The sequence below is a fragment of the Oxyura jamaicensis genome, chromosome 4, assembly GCF_011077185.1.
Source record: "Oxyura jamaicensis isolate SHBP4307 breed ruddy duck chromosome 4, BPBGC_Ojam_1.0, whole genome shotgun sequence".
NCBI classification, from domain to species: Eukaryota; Metazoa; Chordata; class Aves; order Anseriformes; family Anatidae; genus Oxyura; species Oxyura jamaicensis.
Window position 1 is genome coordinate 6954040 of NC_048896.1, and position 21950 is coordinate 6975989.

The window sequence follows — 21950 nt, forward strand, 5'->3', positions numbered from 1 at the left end:
TCTCAAGATCTTGGTTATTCTGAAGTGATTTTTCCCTCTGTCTTTGTGCATTAGTAGAAGAAAACAAATTAAGTGTCTGAGTCCAGCCCTCTGCCAAATTGCTGTATCTGGCACAGTCAGGAAGACTGGTAGAGATGGAGCAAGAGAGAACTGGAGACCCACCTCTATGCTCCACACCATCAGTGCAAAGAGGGTGGATATTAGTTGAATACCTATTGGTATTTTCATGCCTTATTAAAATAATGTTTGCTTGGTTTGGATATTAAAGCTTTGCTATTAGTTGAACTGACTCTCATCCAAATTCAGTATAATAATCCCAAGAAGATTTGATTGGCAGCAAACACTGAATATTTACATTTCAGAAGCTATTGCTTTTGTTTTATTTGTGGGGTTGGTGATAGGACCTCAAGGACATCTGATTGGATGCCAATTTGTATTCACCCATTCATGTACTTTTCTCCCCCTAAATAAGGTGTTTTTCCTATGAAGTGCTCTGTTAGAGAAATCTTTGAGATGATATCTGGAGAGTATCAGTTCCAGTTGTAATGCTGTTACAAACAGATGACATGTTATGATATCTTACTGTACTACATCAGTGAAAAGTGTTTTATAGAGCCTCAGAGAGTGCATGCGTTTAATAATTAGTATAGAAGGAAACTAGAGATGATGGACAAACCACGGTGAGTCAAAAATTATGGTTTTATGTAAGCACAGGTAACAGCTAGATAAAAACCGGCATGTTTTCTTTTCATCTTCTATTTGCTTCATTTCTTATTTCCTGTTTCTTTTTGCCTGAAAGTTAATATAGCTACAGCAACATAGCATCAAACAGCCAAAAGGAAATTAAGGTGTTTGGGAGAATTTGTTTAAGATTAGTTCATTACAAAATGTGTCAGAGAGACATGTATCAAGACAAGGTGACCTTGTTTCCTTAAGTGTATAATCTGTTTATGCGCCTGCCTGGCCATCAGATGATATATCTCACTCTGTTCCTAATAACTTTAAAATCCGCTAGCGAACTCTGACAAAATACAGCATACTGGATGGAGTTTTCAGAGATACTACATTCCTGCAAGTGTCGTGAAACAAGGCATTTGGGTATAGAAGAGAAAGCTGAGGTGCTCAAGGCCCTAATGAAAGAAAGGCTGCATCATAACTCAGCTCTTATACAACTTGAGGGAAGCCACTGGGGAAGCAGGAATGCCCTTGGGTTGGGGAGATCTACATCAATGTTTAGGCTTTATCAGGTGCCAGAGAATGCAACTGCTCAACCCATCCCTGGGAAGACAGGATTCATTCAACAGACCGCATGTGAAACTGACAGTTTTTTAGTCTCTGCCATAGGTCAACTGCCCTGTAGTTGTTAAGGTATTGGTTCATTGGCTGTCCCTGATTCACCAGATGCTGCTGAGATTATAACCAAGAGCAGTGTCTGTGGTACAGCCATGGTGTTGTAGGATCTCATAAGGAGAAGGGAAAGAGACAGAAGTCCCATTGAAATGCTGAGTTTGTCCAGAGGCCAAGAATACTGTAAATCTGTGTTCTTGGCCATGCTACCTGCTGTACAACAGTATTTAATAAGCAATCTGTGTGCAGCTAGCTGATATATTTGGAATTTGTTCACTCCTCTGGCTGTATGTCATGCCAGAGCTCTACTTATCTGTATTATTACTTGTAATGGGTAAAGAAGGCAGAAAAATCAGGGTTAGAGCAATGTCTGTAATCAACAATTGTAGGAGCATTTAGTAATATTCACCATTACTTCAAAGACTAAACACCAATTACAAGCAAAGATTTGTTTAAGACAGGCAAGGGTTTTAATCACAAAATCGTTCCTTAGTCAATTTGTGTGCTTTATCTTCCCAGCTGTGGTCCTGGTCCTACAAGCAGAAAGCCGATAGGACAGCATCAACCCTCAGCATTTCTGTTTCCAGGGTTGGAAACCAGGAAAGCATGCATTTATGTGGGTGCGTGTGTGTATTTTAAATGCTTAGCTTTTCCTTTAAACCTAGCAGATCAATCAAAGTACTATATTTCTTTGTAAAGGAAAGACATTCTCATTAATTTCCATCCCCCACACATAGCTTATTGCATTATACTGAAAATCTCATCTGAGGAATCCTTTCATAATGTAATATGTTGCAGAAGCAAAAAAGGAACCTTTTACCTCATGTATATTTTGTCTTTCAGGGATTTGGCTGATACCATTAGTCTGTTGGTTATAGTGAGTGTTTCTTTGCTAACCCAGGTGCACTAATGTAATTCATCAAGGTGCACACACACAATTTGTTTAGCACCAGCTTTGGGTACCGGGCGGTACACTTCTGCTCTAAAAATCCTCCTGCTGAAATTCTGTATCTTCATTTGCCCCACCATCCTTGCTAGTGCACTCAACACCTGCCTTATTTGCAAAATGGCTGCAAGTTTAGGCACTTTGCAAAGTGTCTGGAGGTTAAGTAAATGCAACTTTAAAAGTAACAGGTCCCATTTAAATGCTGGGGCATCCATTAAAGATGTCCAGGCACTGGTGCTTTACCTGCGTCCCACTGCTCTTTCCTATTTAGAGCCAAGCACACAGGTGTTTTAGCAGCTCAATGAGCCTTGACTATTACAGAACATCATGGAAACTTAGTGGTCATACCTGGCATCTGAGCTGGCCTGCGGGCATTAGCAAATGTCCCACTGAGCTGGTTGGCAGGCATCCCCTGGACAGCTGACCCATCCGTGTCACCACCAAGCAGCAGAGCTCATGCCAAAACACAGACTGGGGGTGACCAAGGGTGTCACTGCGCTGCTGTTCAGGTATCCTTCCCACCCAGGGAGCTCCCGGTCCCTCTCAAGGCAGAGCCCAGGCAGCATCCTTTACTGTGAGCACCCCACCAATCTCCACTCAGCCCCTTCGGTGCTTTTTAAGCTGGTGCCCTCCTGGGCTGGGCAACGGTAATTCTCCACATAGCTTTTAGCTGGGTTAGAGACTAAAGAAATCCATCTGCTGTTGGTTACTGGCATTGACCAGTCAGCAACACAGCTGTGTGCATCTGTGATGGTGCCCTTCCCTGGGGTGATAAAAAAAAGTCTAATTCAAGGTAGTTTATTAACAGAAATAATTATTGATGAAAAATAAAAAACTTAGTTGAGAGAGAATTCTAACCTGAATAGCCTCATTTTATCTTTTAGTCTCTTTTTCCTTGATATTTTCTGCTCCAAGAGTAAAAACTTTAATGTAAGCCCTACTTTTTTGCATGCATGCATATTCAGGGTTGTAAATGAAAGGAGAGTGACAGTTTTGCATTTAGTAACTTCACACCCACACACCTCTCTTCGTTCTGATGCTGACACTTCAGCCTTTGAAACAGCTCCCAGGAGCAGTCCTTGGATGCAGACAAGTGAGATCTAAAGAAGGAACCTGGATGTGCTACTGTTTGCACATTGCACCTGGAAAGGGCTTTGAAGAAGGGCACTTTTCTAGATGAGTAGCTCAGAAATTGTTTCTCGTTAACTCGGGAGAAAGCCTAAAGCCGGTTGAAAGAAGAAACTACATGTGGAGTTTTCCAAGGGCTGGTTAAGAAAGCTAAAATACCGTACCAGCGGCAGTAGGGGCAAGGTGAGGATCTCCTCCCGCTGGCTTTGGAGGGACTCCAGGAGGGATTTTGAGATGGCAGGGGATCATGCTGACTTAGGTCTACCAGCTTGCACAGGCATGAGGTGGATCCCCTCAGCATGCTGCAGTTATTCCTTACATCCAGACCTGTTCTCCAGCATGGTCCTCACCTTGCAAAGAGGAGTGAAAGGAGAGTTTCAGTCTCCCAGGCACAGACTGGCTAAATTGGTACTAGAGAATATACTTGATTCTCCCTAGCTTTCAATACCCTCCTCTTATTGCTTTTTTTTTTTTCTTTTAATATAAATACCTTGACAATTTTTCCTACAACTAGCTCTTCTCTTTTCCTTCCTTCCTGTCATTTCCCCTTCACTTCCTCTCTTTTCATGTCCACTTTTATTTATTACATTTCTTCTTCTTCCCCTTCCACAGCAGGTAGGGTAGATTTCATTCTCATTACCCGCTCCCTCCTGCTCCCAGAACCTTTTACAGGCCAGGTTCAGAACTTGCCAGAGCCCATTCAAAGGTTTGAATATAAAAATGACAACATGCATTTCACATTTTGGAACAATAGGAACGGTTTACATTTTTCTTCTCCCACTTGCTTTAGAGGACACCACAGCTGGGAAGGGCTTTTCTTTTCCAATTACTCTACACAAAATACCCATTTATTACAAAGAAAGCCATTTTCAGTTTGAAAAGTGGGCAATGCATATTCAACTCAAATCATATATATTTGGGGTAATTTAAAATTGCCATAGCTAGGAATCTTGTGTGGCATAAGCCCTAATGATCCTTAACTGTTCACAGCAGAGCACACTCTTTCACAAACTCCGTTTAAATTAACATCTGAGTGTGTTTGCCTCTGGGAAATAACAGTCCTTTCCCCCCAGGTAAAAGGATGTGCTTGAACTGCCTTTGCAAAGTCTTTGGATGAACTGCTTAGGAATGTGATCATCTGTGTGAGAAAGAAACAGAATCATTTAAGCAATGTCATTTTATTTGAAATTCAGCTTGTTAAAGAAAATATTTGAAAATGGGCAAAAAGTGTGCTGCTTGCTACCAAAGGTGTATGAGCTTTCAAAGTCTGAAAGTCTTACTGGGACATGGGGATTAGTTTTTTTGTTTTCTTCAAGGGGCCAAGAGAAATGAGCCATGGAAAAATCCACTGATAAAAATGAGGCTGGGAACAGAGCAGAGAATTGCCAAAGGGGAAAGCCAGGCTATAAGAGAGGAGAGAGAGAAAGGAATAAAGAAAGCAGCAGAAATAGGGAAGGGAAGAAAGTAAAACCATATAAAATATGATATAGGGCAAGTATATTAAAGATTGTATAAGCCATCCATCATCTCTGAGATTAGATTATTCTTAACTAAGTATAACTGGGCAAAGTATTTGGTTTTTGTTTATTTGTTTGATTGGTGGTGGTGTGTTTTGTTTTTCACGTAGCAGATTACACAGGGGAAAAGAAGTGTTGGGGAAAATTAATTAGTGGTGGGGAAAGTTTGTATACTGCAAGCTGAACCCTTTGACCCATGAAGTCTGCATGGGTGAGCCAGGCAAATGCAAACATTAGTAATGAAGTCTAAATGGGCCCGTGTTTCCTATAGTCTTTCTTCATGGATTTAAAACATTCAGTAATGTTGAAAGCAAAGGCAGATATTTTTGGGGTGGTTTTACGTGGAGAAATGCACACATTTCAGATATTCCCCAATTTGAATATGATTTGGATGTGCATGTTGAAATTTTCCAGAAATTTTTGCATGGAGCTTAACACTAAGAAGAAAAGTATTAGCAGCAGTGGAAAACATTTAAGATTGTCGAAGTGGTGTGAAAAATGAGTGTAGAGGGTTAGCATAGAAACTGTTTCCTCCAACCTAAATTTGGTACGCAAACAAGCCTTCCGTCAGCTCTGCAGGTGAACCAAGTTGCACTTGATGGTAAGGTTCCATTTATAACAGTTTTACAAAGTGTTAGTCCACAGTAGCAGAGGATTTAGACCTCAGAAGTTTTTTGTCTCAAATTTTGTGGTTTTCAATGAAGAAGTTTTAAAACCTACAGGAAAATTGCTGTTATTTCTTATCAGATGGGAAGCGGCAACTAGGAGGTAGGGATGCTGCGGGCAGCTTGCAGTGCCCCATGCAGCTGAGACCTGGCTCTCCTCAGCTAAGTCTTGCACTGAAAGTAAGCCCTGCATCTCCAAGCCCTCACAGAGTCTGCAGCCTGATTTCCAGAGCTATGTACATCCAGTCCCTCTGGTCCCATAATGGAGAATGGGTGCTCTAAGTAGGCAGAAGCAGGGAGTCCCTCACAGTGCTTGTCTACGTGGGACCACTCAGACATATAGGTTGTCCCCCACATGTCCTAATGACCTCCAGACATGCTGTGCCATTGGTGCCACCAAGGTTAATCTCTCTGTGGGTCTGTGTCCTTGCCAGCATGGGTGACGTTCCTCTGGTCCTTGGTGTGACTGCATGAGTGATGATCCAGCATCTTGCAGAAGCTACTGTCAGAACCCAGAGTGCTTTTGTCTGACCTCTGGTCTGACCTATTGAGCTGCAGGAGTCTAGCCCTTAAATCAAGGAAGACAAAGATGTAACCATAGATTAAATACATAATTGTAAGTACATTTTGTTCTTTGTTTATGTGGGACTTTAAAATACTTTTCCTCCCCCACCTAGAACTACTTTTCAGTATCAACTGAAGAGTTTGTCTGAATCTGTATGTTTTGTACCCAGAGATGGATTTTCTGAGTCACCATTGCTCAGGATGTGAGGTATCGATGCTCTCTCCTTATCTCCCCTTCAGGAAATGCTGTGCAGTCTGCAACACCTTATCAGAGACTTGATTTTGTGAAAGCAGCAGTTGCTTTTGTGCTTTCTTAAAAGTGGGGTCCAAGCGTCAGGGTTATGCAAAAACATGAGTCAGCATTTCTCAGCTGGATATGAGTGCTCAGTGAACCCAGCATTCATTCAGATCCTATACTTATTCTTGTTATATTAAGAGTATGTGTTTTGGTGTGGTTAAATCAGCTCAGCATGGTCTAGAGAAGGCGGTAATTTAATAATGGTGATTTGCTCATTTAAATGAGGCAACTTATTTTTTTCTTTGTAAATTCGGTCATCTATGTTTGTTGCTGTTTGTATTCTGCTGCTCATTAGACTCATTGGTGCTGTAGTAATGATTGCTCTGGAGCTGGATTCTTATTCCCATGCAAACTTTTAGCTGAGCTTTATGTTTCTTATAACCATTCCCAAGGAGGGACAAATTGTGCTCCAGGGAAGTGTGTAAGTAGGTTGGTGGTGCTTGAACCAGGACAAGGAGCTGCTTCATTGCCTGGCTGTTCCTGGAGTGGTTATATTGACTCAGGTCCATTTGAGGTCTCACTTGCCGTGGGAACTGATTATGACTCTAGATATTACCTCCTGCTTATAGTTTGCACCTGGTATTAACCTTACCCACCTATTCAAGGCAGAAGAAATGAAAGACAAATGCAGGAAGGTCTTACATTATGACCAGACAACCTTAGGCTGGCCTGGGCTGCCCACCAATTTATTTTCTCCAGGCTTAGACATGGTGTTGTAGGAATAGTGCCATGACCAGCGTCTACCAAGGTTTCACTGTAGGAAGAAAGGTGATTTTTTTGTTTGTTTCAATGGCAGGGTAGCCTGTAAACAGGGTGTTTCTAGGCCCTGCCTAGAATGGCCTTCAGGTAAGGCAAAAGGCACTTGAAATCCACCTCATGTGCATGTCGTTTGCTGGCAGTGGGGAGCAGCCTAGTGGCTCGGTGGTGAGGACCCACCTCCTGCCCTTCTCCAGAATTCCATGGGAACAATTTTTAAATGCTGATGGCTGATTCATTGTGCTTGAGACGCAAAGCCACCTGGATGGTATTCCTTCTCCTCCAATCTCATCTCAGCCATTCTACAAAATGCTGTCAGTCCTCAGTATGTCTGCACTTGGTGCATTCAGACCTGAATACTGATAACACATATCCAGTCTAACCATGTAATAAATAAACAATGCAAGGCCAGAACAAAACTGTCTTTCCAAGTCTCTGTGCTGACTAAATAATATTAGTCCTAAATACCTGGAGAGTACCTTAAGCACTCATATGGTATGGCCTCGTGTGGTGCCTGTGAGAACTCAGCGGTGTAACAGAGGCAAGGCAGAGAAAGGCAAATTTTCAGCCCTGCTTTGCAGCAGGAGATAAGAGGCATGGGGGCTGAAGACCAAAGCTGTACTGTGGTTGGTGGTGGAGCCAGGCCACAGCAGGGTTTCCTGAGGGTGCTGGGTCCTCCCATGTTCTGCTTTTGCAGCGTAACCTCGGAGACGGTGTGGTCCACTTAGCAATAAATCTTTCTTTATTAAAAACAACATATGCTTATCAGGTATTTCATTTTCTGTCTCGCTGCTTCTGAATATGTTGTTGTGGTTACACTAACCACTCATGCACTTTTCTGAACCATTAGCTGGTAAAAGCATTTTCTTTTTATGTTGAGAAGTGATAAGGGCTAAGTTACAACATCCCTGAAAGCGTTCTTCTGTGGGAAACAGCTTCCTGCATATCAAACAATATATTCACCCTTCCAGGTCAGTCTCTTTGCAAGTAGTTTGGTGAATCTGTCCTTTTTTCCCCAGTGATGATTCTAAGTGGTTCCATTTCTGTACAGAGAGCCTCTGGACACATCTTGTAATCTTCAAGTGATGTGCTCTGGGTGGGACTGAGAAAAGTCATACCTAGGACAGAGCTCATCTGGTAAACTGCTGTAGGAGTTAAGACTTTGCTTTTTCTTACCAGGATTGATTTTTGCAATAAAAAAGTTAATCAAGCCCCTGAGATCTTCCCTACAATTGAATTACAGTAGTTACTGCAAATCTCCCACTTTACTATAAAAAGAACCATTCCACTCTTAATTGGGAAATGTGCTTTAAGTGCATAAGGGGCAACATTTCAGACTTGCTGGGATCTGAATAACATCAGTAGAAATCATTAAATAAAACAGATGTTTTCCTTCTGACAGTCAATCCAAGGGTAGTGGTTAGACCCCTTAATGGAACTTAATGAGACACTTAGCAGTCCATTTCCTACTGCTCCTGGCTTACTTACAACATCATCCCATCAGCGTGCATCTTGCAGGAGTAGCAGCAAAGGTCACAAAGGCTGTCTGGGTATGGCAACAGTTTGAGCCCAATGCCTGCATGCAGTAGTTTCCCAACTGGGTTAAAAGGGTCTTCTCCCCTCAAGGCAGCTGCAATTTAATGTTAAATATAAAGGCAGTGAAACAGAAAAAAAAATGTGCAGGTTACTTGAAAAGATGCTTGTTATTGAGTTCATCATAGCTTTGGTGTTAGTGAAAACACTGACACTTTGCTCTTCAGGTCATAAAAACAAAAGCCTTCCCCATCCCCACTCCTCAGCTAGTCCCCTCTTCCCCCCCCCCCCCAAAAAAAAAAAAAAAAAAAAAAAAAGCCAAACAAGAAAGATAGAATCAAGTGTTACAGCTCATTGTTAGCTAGGAAGGAACAGATGAGACTAAGCCTTCATTTAAAAGTATTGTATTCCCACTAAGTTCTTGCTGCTGGTGGTCTTATTTTGTTATTCTCATTAGTCACTGCTCTTACAAATCCAAATAGATGACAGCTTTAGGAAGATACTTGAGGAACCAGGATCAAGAATCCACTGTATGAGGTGCTATATAAAAACATCTGTAAAACAGGGCGGTTCATCCGTAAGGATAACCAAAGACTTCAGGAAAATATCGTTCAGGAGAAAAATCCTAGGAGAGAGATGACTGAATTCAGAAGAAAAACTGGAATTTTTAATTTCTAAAATTTCTGTTGGAAGATTTTCAAAACATTGTATTGTGGCTTAAAAACATTTCAACATTATAATTTCAGTTTTCATGTTGTATAAGAGCCTGAGTGTAGAAGTTTAAGAACATCAAGAGATGATTTCTGAGAACAGGTTTTGTGAAAAGATCGAGGGTTTTTATTTTTATTTTTGTATTGATTTGAAATAAGAACAGATTTTTCAGTGGTGTGGTGTTTCCTATGGAACTGAATTCATTTACATTATCTCTAATGATAGTTTATAATTTGATAGAGGCATCACAAAAATGGATGGAGCACTTTTTTGTATGCTTTTTCTTGCACTTTTTCTGGAGCACCTGGGCTTCAGAGAAGCCTATGAAAGGGTCTGCAGTTGTCATGGCAGCTCAGGGTTTGTGTGCTGTGCTCTGGCTGGGGATGGGGCAGCAGCAGAAAGCCCCATGCTGAATAGGAGCCTCATGCTGGCTGCTGCCCTGGGGTCAGAATGACCTGCTGGTATCTGGAGCCCTCATGGGTGGGAATTCATTTTTTATATTTGAGGTGAAACTACAATACAAATTGAGCAGAACTTGGATAAGGTTGGTCAGTGTTTTTATGTGGGGTGTGTGTCAAGGACAAATTGTTTCCCAAGATCTATAATAGATCTACTGTGGTCAATAACAGCAACTATCTTTGGTAATCCTCAGTAGATGGACTGGATTTCTTGGGAAATAATAACACTGTGCTTTTGCTCATAACAAGCACTGTAGATAAAGATGTGTCTTTACATAACTTTCAGGTGGCTGAAAGATAACTTGCTCTCTTGCACAAATTAATGGCCAGTGGAAGCCTATATGAAAGGCTGTGAAGGTATTAGAATGAGACACTGTCCTGCACACTGAAGTTCTTCACCTTATAAATTTAACAAAGATAATCTAGGTTATTTAAAAGGAAATTGATTACATTTCTGAGATGGATAGAAATACATATTTTGTATAACTGCTCTATTGATTATTTGTTCAGCCTGTTAGTGATGATGGTAAGAAGTATGAACTTTTGAAATCTGTATAGGAAGTTGTCCTAGGCATTTCTCATTTACAGGACATGAAACATCCTGCCACGTATGCAAATGCTGAAAAGCTCAGAGTGGATCAAAAAATCTTTTTTCAGCAGCCATATTTCCTTCAAAAGGATACTCCTGAAACTCATTGTAAACTCTTTTGATCAACATAGAGTTTTTCTAGTTTTCCCTCTTCTTATTCAAATCCAAAGCAAGGCAATATTTAGCTATGTTTGTAGCTAGTTTTGTGAAAGTTATCACGAGAAAGCCTGGAAATGTTGAGTTAGATCTCACCTGTAGCTCCTGGGAGGAAGTTAGTTAACAAGGAAATCAAACCACAAATGAGGGTTCTTTAGTTTTGAAAGAGGAGTTTTGGGAAAAGCAGTGTCATTTGTCTCCAGTGTATCTTTCTGATGCTGAAAAAGAGATGAAAAAGATTTTTTTTTCCTTTTATTTCTCAAATGCAATAATACAATAAAAATAGGTCACACCATTTAGTGTGTGGTTTCAAAGCACCAGTGTTTCTAATTTGTGTTTTTCTTGTGGGTTTTATCACTCAACGCCCACGTTACCTAATTATATACACCTCAAATCAAAACTTAAGAATAGCTTGCTTATTAAAATCTGTCATTGCAGTTAGGAAACATGTCACTGATACACACATTCTGTTTCTGGCTTGCCTTGTCAGCATCACTGCCACCGTGATACCCTGCATGCCCCCATTTACCTGTTATTTTTCTGGGCTGGTGGGAACAGGGGGAGCTCAGCTGGTGGGAGGAGGCAGCCCTTTGACTGGGATCTCTCTGAATCACCTTTGCCGAATGTTTAGCAAAACGAAACGGGGAGAACCCAAAACGTATGTTACTGAGATCGGTATCTGTGCCAGTTTCCCAAATGCTCTGATTTTCTTGCTTTTGAGGGATTAATTACCTGTTAGCTCACTTTTCAAAGACTTTTTTTTTTTTTTTTTTTTTTTCCTGGTGCTATCTCTCATCTTTTCCCCTTATTCTTATGCATACTCTTTCATACTTGTAACTGAGGAATATTGGGATGGGATACTTTTATCTCTTCCGATATTGGATTTTGCTTTGTGATGTTATTGCTCTATCTGCAACAATGCAATTTCCTTCTCCTCTGTATATACCTCTAGAGCTGAGTTATTGCTGAGGTAAATTTTCTCTCTTGTCACTCCACCATTTGACACAAGGTGATTAAATTAATAACAGAGGTTATTTTTTCAGAAGCTGCCTGGAAAGGCCGTCCATTCAGGTAATGGGCAAAAGTGTCTCCTGCGTGCAAAATGGTGTAGCTACTTTTGTGTGTGCTACTCTTCACTCTGTGGCAGTTGTGCTGAGCTTTGGATAACATTCCCCATTCTGGGATATATGGCCCAAAATGAAAAAGCCCAAAGTGGAGAAGAGAAGAATCTATTAATTAAAGCTGAGCAAATACAGGGGGAGGGGTGGGACAGTGAATATTCACTTGATTTAAAAAATAAATTTGCTTTAGCTGTGTTCTCATCCCCTTTGGCATTTATTTTCCAGAACTCTGCATCCCGTCAGATTATACCAGTGTAAATGTTCTCAGAAAGCTCATTTTTAGCAAGTATACTGAATTATTTGCATGACCCCCAGGGATCAGTTCCTTGTAATTACACAAATAACTTACTTGACTTACTTGTAGCTATGTACCGTAATTGGTGCAGCATGCAGCTGCTGATGCACGTTAACCATGTTTTACTAGAATGTAGTGCTCACCAGCAGACCACCATGAACTCTTTTTGGCCAGGGATGGAGAAGCTTCCTAGGGCACAGTACCTAATTAATTTTTAACACCATGGTAGCACCTTTCTACTAGGGTAGCCAGCTTTCTTTTGATGTCAACCAGGCACCCATACCAATGGTTTGACAACACTGAGAGGTTAGTACAGTGCCACCAGCCTCTGGTGAAACAAGCTTTATCAGGTAAAAATATATCCCAATATTTCCCTGCCCTCTTGGCATCTTCAGGCAAAGGCCACCAGGATCTTGTTACAGGAACTCTCACTCCAGGAAATGATTATCAAGTTGCAGAAGTGTCAGTTTACAGATACCCCTGGGAATCTTTTGTAAGAAGTTGGAAGACAATTAACCTGTTCCACTTGGAAGTGTATGATAGAGAGGTGAACATAAGTGCAATGTACATGTAAATACAGAAGGAAGTCTCCTATTTGCCAGGGGAAGTCTTGCAGCCCTTGGACTGTTGCTTGGACCCTCAGTTACTCTTGTGCCTTTGGCTTTGTAAAAGGAAGATGTGGCCATACCCCTTGAGTGAAATGGAGACGGGATGCTCTTCCCCTAGTCCCAGCTAAATACTGTGTGCATCCTACCAACGGTGAGTGTGGAAAGGTATAGAGAAAAAGGCAAAAGATTTAGCAGATTTAACAATGTAGAAGGATATAGTAATGAGAGCATGAGGACTTTGTGTGGATTTAAAAAACAGTAGGTCAAGACACTGCAGACTGATCTTTGTCTCAATGAGCAGGAGAGCTTGCTGGAGTCAGGGGAGAGAGGAAAGGTCTGTGCTAAATGCAGTGGTATGTAAGAAGCATTCTTGGGTTTTAATCCACAACGGGAGATAAATTCCTCATTAGCCTTGGGCAAAACATGTAAGAACTCGGTTACAATTTCCTCCTTCATGAAAAGGCTTACGAGGAAATATCAGAGCACTGGGAGGTGCTCCTGGCAGACAAGTCCCATTTCCAATAGCAAGATAGGAAGCAGGGATCTGAGCCTCCAACCAAGAGAATTACTTTCAAATACCACTGCGCTGTTTCCAGAAGTTTATCCGAAGTGCTGAAACTGCTGCTGAAAACAAAAATGTACTTCAGCTGTCTTTTTTTGAGCATTAAATTACATGGGAGACATTAGTTAAAGATGTTGAAAATACAAATAATTTTCTGCTGGGTTTTAAAAGTGTTTTAGTCTTTTATGTAGTATGTTCCCCATTCTAACAAGATTCCTTACTGGTCTGAGAAAAATAATTTACTTTCCTTCTGTTAGAAATCTCCAATTCTGTTGTCTTGATCTCTGATGTTGTGATAGATCTTTAAAATAATTGATTCCAAGTGTTTGGGTTTTTTTTTGGTAACAGAATTAGAACTGGGAAGTGAGGTTAGACTGGTTGTGCATTGCATCTCTGCCTGTGTTGTAAAATAAGCTTATTAGTAAATCACTGAACCATAAATAATTGTATTTTTGAGGTATCATATTAAAACTCACAGTGATGACCTACCCTAATACATTATTTGATGTTTAGATTACAGGTTTTTCTGATACAAGTCATGTAATTTTTTTATTATTATTATTTAAAAAAAAAAAAAAAAAAAAGAAGAAATTGTTTTTCTGTCTGCAGGAATAATTCAGCCCTTTCCATTCCTGGCTGGTATCACTACTGGCTGCAGCTGCTGGGAGCAGGAAAGTTGAATCTCTTAAAACATTTCTTTAAGAACACTTCAACTATATACAGGTGATTACACTCAGATATTATTTAGTAATCTTTATTTTCACAATGGAGTGCAAACATTAATTACTCCTGTCTGTCATCACTGCAGTTTTACAAAATAGGAAATTGGATATAGTGCTTTGCTTATTTGATTATGTGCAGCTTCCCGAAGTGCATCTCTGAGAAATGAGGCTGTTATGAAGAGGCTATGTTATGTTATGAGGCTGTTTTATCCTAGGCCACGCTGGGAGGTGGCAAGCGTGAATTAGGCAGTTACAGTGTCCTGACCCCAAACTGTGCTGGCTGATTCAAAAGGTCAGGTGAGTTTGTGTTCACACCAGAAGATGACATCTAGACCATTGCTTGGCACACCTCTTTGTCTTTTCCAAAGACGGTACGGTTTCAGTGACAACAACACATGAAAGATGGGCTCTGCTGCAAAGACAGAGTGTCTTGTTTTCTGTATAATTACCTCCCTGTCTAGACAGGTCCTTATAATCTGGATGTTGGGTAGGCAGCTGGTTGGTTTAAGCTAGACTTTTATAATTTGTTTTAGAATAAGTTTGGTAAGCTTGCTTATAAAACAAAACCTGCCTTCTCTCATCTAAGAAACATTTGAGAGATGGTTGCGCTCTTGGTGGGGTGAGGTGTTTCAGGAGCAAGGGCCACCCTGGTACCAGCCCACACTGCTACCCACTGCAGTGACCCACACAGGGTACAGGCCAGGCAGTGCCTGCTGTTTGTGATGGTTTCTGTACCAAAATGAGGAGCAGAAGAACCAGGTACAGTGAGAAGGGACAGCAGGGCACTCTCAGCCATCTTGGAACAAGCACCAGGATTGGTACCATGGGGACGATGTGGAGAAAAAGTAATTTCTGCTTGGAAGAGCTGGGGCCAGAAAAACTCCTGTGTTTAGGGAAATAAGATTTCATCCACCCCTGCCTGTGCTTGAAGCATATGGGTCTTCTCCTTTTTTTTTTTTTTTCCTTTACCAGAAATAGTCTCAGGAGTACAAAACCTAGGCTAGCCAAGCTGACCATGAAAAATTAGAACTGTAATTCTGGCTGACTTAAATAACTGTTGTGTATGTGTATTGCCCTAAGTTGACCTGCTCACACTTATCTGACAAAGCTTCACATATATCTATATTTGTAAGGCATTTTGCAAAAGATAGTGGCATTCTGCTCATGCAAAGTGTTATTTAATAGATGGGAATCTGTGCCAGCACCATATGAAATGTTTTCTAGTCCAAGCCTAATTAAATTTCCACAGGAATCCCATTGCCAAGCAAACACTCCTGGTTTGTTCCGGCCTCCAATGCTTTGGTTTGTTTGAGGCATTAATGTGAAATGTCAGCGGCAGCCCAGGTAACACCACTTATTAATAAGTTGGATGATGTTTCCCATCATCACATACTATTTTTAGCTGCTCCACACTTTGTCATAATTTAACTACTAGTTTTAAAATCTATCAGTCTTCCATTTCTGGCTGAAGTTTGTGGGGAAGCTTCATCTCTGTCACTGCAATTATTTCAAATAATTAGACTTGGAAAACACTTCTGATTTGAGTCTTGGGATGGGAGTCCCTTATGTCTCTATAGTATCCAAGACAAGGGATTTTCACCTGCTGTGAGTTCAGTATGGACTTTTGCCCTTGCTGGATGGAGGAATAGGGAAACAATTGTTTGACTTTGGCATGAGTTCGTTTAAATCTCTCCTTGCAGATGTCCAATCAAAATATATTAGAGTTTGGCAGATAAGGTTTTCCACAGTTGAGTTTGCCTTGAGCAAAAGAAGTAGGCAGATTTTTTCCTTTTCTCTCTGTCTCTCTTTTTCTTTCTTTTTTTTTTTTTTTCTTTCTTTTTCTTTTTTCCTGGGACTCTGGGGGAGAAGAAAAGAGAGAGGAAATGCAGCAATGGGGCAGGGAACAGGAACAAGAGCGACAGTGAATGGAAAAATGGACTTTGAGGGAGTCAGAATTGAGGACGAAAAGAGGCCAGTGAGGCAAGTTTTCCTCTATGTGAATGCACTTCTCCCTGGAACTCAGTCCAGGTTTCCTCAGATGTGACTTTCTGTCTGGAAATCCACTGACCAAATAAATCTTTATTGCTTTCTATTGGTTTGCACAGGCAAGAATAAGCACCCCCTGGTTCCTGGCTGCTCCCCTCCCTGCATGCCCAGCAGCACTGATGAATGGCAGAGAGGGCTCCTCCTCTGATACACTGGGCTAGAGATTGTACATACAAACTGTGCTGCAGACTGCAGCGTAGTATGCCTTATTCTGCCATTCATCATACAGCAGAGAAATACCCTCAGAGGTATCCTCCACAAGTCCCTGTTGCAAACTCTCTGCTGGCATCAAGACACTGTTCTGCAAGCATGTGAGGTCGGCACAAGCTCCCTCTTCTGACACAGGACTTGCTGGTGTCCCCATGGCCCATGCCCCTGCCTGAGGCTCCTGCCCCAAATTCAACCCAAATGGCTTTGAAACAAGAAGGCCTGGCCTTAGACAAGGGTGGAGGAAGCTCGCTCCTGAGCATGACAACGTTGTGTTCTACCTCTGTTCACAGTGGGACTATTTCGGCTATCTGGTTAAGCTCTCAGAGAATGCAAATTTTTCAGTGGCAGCTGTAGGAGCTTGATGGTGGAGGAACAAAGTAGGAATTTATAATGTGCATATAATTGTAAAGAGAAGGATTTTTTTTAGTGAGAGATCAGTGGCAGTGCAGAGTAATAATCATCTTAAAGGGTGACTCTCTAGAATTAGTTGTTATTTTGTTTGAGTCCTTTGAAATCATTTCCATACCATATAATTATCTTAAATTTTAAGTGCTTCCTGCAGTGATAATGTGTGCATTTTTGCATTCTTATGTAAATGCTTTAGCAGTTCCCATTGTAGAATTGGAAATGTCATTCAAAAACAGGTAATGGCTTTGCAATGTCTAGGGGAAGAAATTAATCTTTTTCTTCCACATCATTTTACAGTTTGTATTCTGTCGTGTGGCTGTGTTTTCAGCTCTGACAGAAGCTGCCTTTCAACAACAAATATCCAGTGATCGGATACACTAAAGCAAAGAGCTGAATTTCATCAGTCTGAGCTTAAAAAGATGAGGCCAGCAGCCAAACTGCTACATCCTACAGAAAGAAAATCATTAATCTGTACACTCAATTGATCTGCACTCAGACATGCTATGCAAAGACAGATATGAATAATTATAAAAATATTATTTAAAAATAATTAAAATGTTATAAAAAAATAACAAAAGTCTAGGAAGCACTGATAAGATTTTTGTGTGTGTGCGCTCAGTGTTGCTGAATTCAGTAAACATGAGGAGTGGGTCACTGCAACACTAGCTTGCCTGGCTGTGCAGGTGACAGAGACGAAACCCCAAACCTGGGGAAGAGTTCATTACCCATTGAGCAAGAAATGCCGCTGTATCTGGGGCTAATGTTACAAATGCAAATACAATGCCTAAAGCAGTATTTGGTGTGCCATCTGACTCCCCTCAAGGTGCCATGTAGAAACAAGGAGGGACATCAACAGGTCACTCTGGGAAGTTGCACATACCTGTTCTGACAGCAGATTATTTTACTAGTGGAAGGAAAGGAGCAAGCCTGCAGCTTCCCTGCCAGGAGAGCACCAGCTTGTGATACACGGGACTCACTTACACTGTGAAGCTCATAATGGGGAAGGTTGTATTTGAACCAAAGCAGCAAGGCAAGAGTTCTGCATTGTACGGAAGTATGATGATTAAAATATGAGATTTAAAAGGCACTGCCTCTCACTAAAAAGCTAGTGCTGAGATTTCAAAGCAGACTGGGAGTTCAACCACATACTTTCCACTAGTTTCAAAGAACGGGTTTTGTCTACATTTGCTGGGCTGTTTTGAAAATTGACATGATTTCTTACAAATCATTCTCTTTTAATAATTCAAAGCTCAGTCCTGGAGCACTAACTCAGGAAAAGTCATGATTCATTTCTTTGCCAATATAATACTGTAAGGTTTGGGGGCTATTCCAGCAAAGGGGAAAGAAATCCCTGCAAATATTGCAAAGCGAAAACTGTATCTTGGATGTACCCAAGGTAATTTGTTTCTGTTTCAGTAGTCATGCTGCTGATGCAAGGGCTGATCTTGGGCAGACTTGGCCTGGCTTGGGAGAGAGCAGACTGAAATCCTCGTCTAGTCAATACTCTGCATTTAAATTCACTTAGAATACCCTTTAGCAGAGCAGAATCTGTGGTGCGGGAGTTGAACATAGCAGATCCATGCTTCATTGTCCCTTACAGGGTTAATTTATCCCAACCTTGTTCACCAAGGGCAGGAAAATCCCAGGTGGACCCAGCTCTTAACTTTGGTGTTTCTTTTATGTGCCTTGAGGTAGAAGAGCTGAATCAGAGCCTGGGCTCACGCACGCAGGTCCAGATTCAGACTCAGATCCTCAGGGATATTCAGATAGATGAATCCCATTTATTTCAGTGATAGTTTTATTTTATTTCAGTGGTGGAATTCAAGTGGAAATTAATTACCCCATTTGTTCATCATGGGTTTAGCCACAAAATCCTCGAAGTCCAAGGATGTCCACAGAGTCTTGTTTGCCTGCAGGAAAACTGCATTTCTGAATTTGCCAGCACATACTCCCTGTGCAGACTTCAGAAGGCAGCTGATCAAATTTACCAGCATTTCTCTTGAATCCTTGCCCTGTTGTACCTTCTTCCCTCAGCCTTTTTTTGCTGCTTGTTAGGTTATAGTAGCAAAGGGTAGCCCTAGACAGTGAAATGGGAGATCAACCAGTGGGTAAATTGGAAGATGAACACCTTTTCTGATGGACAAGCTCACCTTTATGTTTTCAATTGCAGAGTGGTTTTGCTCTCTGCTCTTCAGCTGGCTGCAGCCAGCTTTTATTTGCTGACTTGGAAATAGATAACCAGATTTTAGAAGCAGAACTGATCCAAGGCAGTTTAGATTCTCAAGAGAAAATGGTAGTAATTTTCTGAAGAAGCCTTAGACTTTAGTTTCAGATTCCTCCTTGGTGTAATGCAAGCACAATATCTGCTAATTTAGAACCAGAAGATCTTTGTTTTTACTGTGCTTAAAAGGACTTTCTGTAGCAGAGCTACGAAGTTTGTTTTTAACATCAAGGTACTCATGTTATTCAACATTTTTATGATTTGAGGTTTGACGGTTTCTCTGCACTACAGCCCTTCTGTGTCTTGTCAGAGAACTCCCTGTCTGTTCAACAGGTAACACTGTCAGAAGAAATTGGGACTGAGATGTTAAATGTTCCTGGACTTGAATTATTGGGAAGTCAGAGAGACTTAATGGTGCAGCTCTGTAAGTGTGCAACAGCTCTGTAAGCTAGGGAGTGCTCGTTTAGTCACAGTTTGCACTAATTGTTTTGCTGCATCATTTTTTTCTCTGTGAGATAACTCAGAATGGCCCTAGCTCTCCTTCTGAAATGCTGTAATACATAGGTCTGCAGGGCCTGGCTCATGAGGCAACTGTTCCATGCTGATTTCCCAGAAATCTGTGATTGTAGTCGAGGCTATCTTAGGGTAGGGTTTTAAATTGCACCCCTCCCTGAGACATCTGGGTGCCTTCCAAGTTTAATTGAGTCTCGTAAGTGCTTTACCAGGGACTCACGTCTCTTCTGCTGCTTAGACAACAGCAGCAGCATGTCTCCCAAAAGTCTGGCTCCAGTAATCAGTTACACAGCCCAGGGGCAGCAGGGAGTGAGACATGGCCAAATGGCAGACCTTGCAAAGTCCATATCTCCACTCGGGAGAGAGACAAAGCAGACCTCTATAAGCCTATCTCTTCTCTTACTCAGGCTGTCTCTTGGAAGGACAGGAGTTCCTATTAGACGGTGCATTTGTTTTAGAGAAAGCATCCTAAATCGCTGAAAAAAAAAATCTATTCTTAACTTCACTGAGGAAAGTTGTCTGAGGGAGTTGTTGGAGTTGTTGCTGTATCATGCAGTGAGGTATTAGAAATGTTTCTACCTACATTGTATAGCTTGCTGGACACCCTTTTTTAGGGGTAACAACTTATTTATGTATTTATTTAATTTAAAAGAGAAGAAACTTTATTTTGTCCTAGGCCTGCCTGATGTTTGCAGAGAGGTTTCCCCAGTGCTGTGCCTGGGCTGCTTTCCGAGGGCCTGGTGAAGATGAAAGTAGGTGCATTTGCTGCCCTCCTGGACTGTCTCAGCCACTCCTAGGGATGCAGTCAGCCTTTGCTGAGAGCACATTGCACTTTGAGCACTGACTGTAGCACGAAGCCTCCCATTTCCCAAGCTACGTGGTGCCAGCTTGCTCGTTAAAGCAATGCTAATACATGCTTTACCCAAATTACAGACAGATATGTGTGCTTCTGTTACCTGTGCCTGCTGCAGAGGAGATTGGGCTCTGCTCTCTTGCAGTTTTTCATGTGTAGGGTGTTGGAAAACTCCTCTGAATAAGAATTTCCATTAATCTGAGCCACCAAGTATTGCTTATAAGAAGGACATATATGTCACTTACTGAGAGAAATTCAGTCTGTTCTTTCTATGCATAAATGTCCCTTCTTAGGTGGGGTCTTCACCTGCTGAAACAAATGTTTTCTCTCCGTCAGCATCAACTCTTGGATAAAGGGTCAGTCTTACATCTCATCTCTCTGGTATAATCCTTGATAATCTTCCTTTTTAAAGTTTTTGCCATCTGAAATCTCTCAAATCCCACAATTAGCCTGCCATCTAATACGAACATCCCTCTGAGATCCTCTTAGCAGCATATGTTCAATAGCATAATTTAGGGAGCCAAGAGGGCGGAGGAATTCCAAAGAGCATTGCTGCTCTATATCAAGAAGCAGGGTTTGGCTGCCAGTAATGCCCTGGCACTGACAAACTACTGAGGTTTGAAAAACATCCATCCATGGCATTCATGAATAAATGGATTGCAGCAAATCAAGCTCATTTGAAAAGGTCACATTACCATTTGGTCATACAGAGATGCTGCTTTGGTCCAGGCAGAGCTAACCAGCTCCTTAAATCTGCGACGTTCCCAGTATCCAAGCTTAGTCTTTATCATTTGCACCTAATGTAAGCAAGTTAGCTGGATTAAGAGTGAAAATATCAAATAACCCTGAGTTCTTAAATCAAGATGTGTATGTTTATTAGCAGAGAACATGAACATTAGAAAGCTAATACATTGAAGTCATAGATAGTCTTTCCCTTGGTCATATTATGATTAGGATCAGGTCCTGAAAGAGTCACTGATTTTGGTCAGTGTAATGACCTGCTTAACTTTCCCTGCACTGACATTATTTGTGTTTAAAATGAAGCCTGCAGTGTCATGCCTTGCAGAATAAAAATGTAAATAATAGGCCTATTGGATTGATATTAATACTATTTTAGCAGTCTAAAGACTCCACTGCATTCCGTATTTTGCAGAGATTTACACTGATTTCCCAAACTTTGGCAATGTTGCTGCAGGCAAAGCACCTGCAGGCAGCTACCTGAGAGCATTGCTGACCGCACGTGGGGAAAAGCAGCAGCCAGGATAAATGCCTTTGCTGAGAACTGCAGCCTAAAAGGGTGGTATTGACCAACAAAGGATCGGCTAACCCACAGTGCCATAAATACACAGCCACATTAATAAAATATACAGGCCGAATGGCAAGCCTGTCCTTTTGTGCAGAACAGACTCTGAGCTGACAGCAAAGCAAGGACCTGTTTGATGTAATGTGGCATTATTTCTCCTCCTGCAGCTCTTGCTGTTATTTATCTTCTGCTTGCAGCTTCTCGCAGTCAGTGAGCAGAGGCAATTTCTGGTGCGCAGAAAAAGAGCTCGCTCAGCAGCGTCTGCCTCCAAGCGCTTCCTCGGGGGCAGGTCCCATCTTTCTTCACTGTCAGCAAAGGTGGTGGGTGGTGGCATGGAGAGAGGTCCTGGCTGAGCCGAGGCTGAGTTTGGCAGCACTGCCTGCCCAGTCTGTGGAGGGAAGAGCTCTGCCTCCATAAGCT

The 21950-nt window shown here is 41.5% G+C and overlaps 1 protein-coding gene and 1 long non-coding RNA gene across 7 annotated transcripts in view; one reads left to right on the top strand and one right to left on the bottom strand.

Annotated features, from left to right (window-relative positions):
* FGF13 (fibroblast growth factor 13) overlaps positions 1-21950 on the top strand; it is a 228065-nt gene that overhangs the window by 189665 nt on the left and 16450 nt on the right. The window lies entirely within an intron of this gene.
* On the bottom strand, positions 8748-20419 carry LOC118166512. Its single transcript, XR_004750541.1, has 3 exons — positions 20331-20419; positions 10765-10886; positions 8748-8851 (listed from the first exon to the last, which is right to left on the bottom strand). It is a non-coding gene; the product is annotated as an uncharacterized LOC118166512 (long non-coding RNA).